Raw genomic sequence first — 2,085 nt, 5'->3', positions numbered from 1 at the left:
GCGTTGCCAAAAATAAAAAATGTTGTAGTGAGCTATGGGAGCTTGATGCACACAACCCGATGTGTACACGTGTCCTGTACCATACTGCAACATGGGTTTGTCAGAACAGCATGTCTGACACCATACTGCTACAGTCTGAGCGTCTCCCTGATGGGACAGCAGAATCCCTTGTTGTACGATATTGAGTGTGGTCTGGTCCCCAAACATGCCTGTTGTCAGCAACAGGGGTTACTAAGATGACGTACCCGCTGCCCCATACTCTTTGACTTCCTCTTCCCGGATTGGCCATCAAGCCGCTTGGCCAGAATATTCACCTTTGGTCCGGCGTAGGTGGTCGTCCGTCCGGGAAGGTTCAGAGTCGTCGCCCGCTCGGCTCGCATAGTCTGACACCCTGGCTGAGCGGACAACCGCTCGGCCGTTGCTCTTTCTTTGCACCTCGGCCGAGCGGACTATCCGCTCGGCCACATGATTTCCCTCATTGGAAATCTGGGCCCACATCCAATTGGTTGCTCTCTTGGGTGAAGGTCATCGCCTAGTGATCGGCATATCCTATCCGCTCGCCGAGCCCCTAGGGTTGACCCCCCTTTGACTGTTAACCTCCACGTGTCGTTGACCTTGCCCTCACGCGGGCCCCCCGGCCTTATCACCGGATCCCAAATGGTTGCTCTCTTGGGTGAAGGTCATCGCCTAGTGATCGGCATGTCCTGTCCGCTCGCCGAGCCCCTGGGGTTGACCCCCCTTTGACTGTTGACCTCCACGTGTCATTGACCTTGCCCTCACGCGGGCCCCCCGGCCTTATCATCGGATCAACGGGAATGAATGTCAAAGTGTCTATAGAAGCAGACCGAATGGTTGCTTCGCTCGGTCTTACATCCATACTCAGAACATCAGTCGAGTAAAGTCATAGCCGAGCAGACCACACATGAACAACGCTACTATCGCCAAGCGGCTATCCCGTTCGGTCAAGGTGCGCATACGGCAACCGGACAATGGAAGTATCGGCCGAGCGGCTATCTCGCTTGACCAAGTAAGTCGATTCATCAGCCAGACAACAGAGATTCCAGCCGAGCGGCCATTCTGCTCGGCTCAACGACAGACGACACTAGGACAGAGAACTCTCAGCCGAGCGGCCATCCTAGGGATGTAAATGAATCAAACGGTTTGTGAACTATTCGGAGCTCGATTCAGTAAAAAGGTCGTTCGAGTTCGTTCGTTTATCTTATCGAGTCGAGCTCGATCTCAATTTCGAGCTCGACAATTTTATCGAGCCGAGCTCGAGCTTAAGGATATTCAGATCGTGAGCTCACGAACATGTTCGTTTATAGGCTCGCGAGCAAAAAACACGAGCCTTAAATCGAGCCAAAAATGAGCTCTAAAACGAGCCTTAAAATGAGCTTTAAAATGAGCCAAAAAATGAGCTGAAAATGAGCCTGAAAATGAGTCCGAGCTCGCTTAACAAGTTAGACTCGTTAACTTTGATAATCGAGCTAATAACGAGCCAAGCTCGAACTGTTCGCGAGTTTGATAATTCCAAAACGAGCCGAGCTCGAGCCTTGTGATAAAAGTTCGATTCGAGCTTGAGCCGAGCTCGAGTCGAGCTCGAGCCCAAATATAACTTAAACAAGCCTAACTCGAGTCTAATACTGTTTGGCTCGATTCGACTTGTTTACATCCCTAGGTCATCCTGTTCAGCTGAGCAACAGACACCGCGGGATATCCTTCGACATCCTTTTGGGAGTTAGTGCCGCCGACGGGTGGCATGGTCAGGCAGAAGATCGTACGACAGAAGCTTCTACTATCACTTCAGAGATATGTTCGGCTCGTTAAGGTACTGTGTCAGGGATACTTTACTGACATATCCTCTCAGGGAAAGTTTGGGACAGCGTGCCTGTTTTAAGAAGCGTACACACACGCTATAGAAACCTTATATAAAGGGGGTTCCAGGCATCGTTGGAGGTGTGCTCTTCTCGCGATCTCTATAGTTTCTCTACAATTTCCTTTGCTTCTTGTTTTACCGGAGACTGACTTGAGCGTCGGAGGGTCATCGCCGGGGATCCCTTCCTCGGCTCAACACTGACGCTTCTT

The sequence above is a fragment of the Zingiber officinale genome, chromosome 3B (assembly GCF_018446385.1).
Source record: "Zingiber officinale cultivar Zhangliang chromosome 3B, Zo_v1.1, whole genome shotgun sequence".
In the NCBI taxonomy this organism is placed as follows: Eukaryota; Viridiplantae; Streptophyta; class Magnoliopsida; order Zingiberales; family Zingiberaceae; genus Zingiber; species Zingiber officinale.
This window is presented reverse-complemented; position numbering follows the sequence as displayed.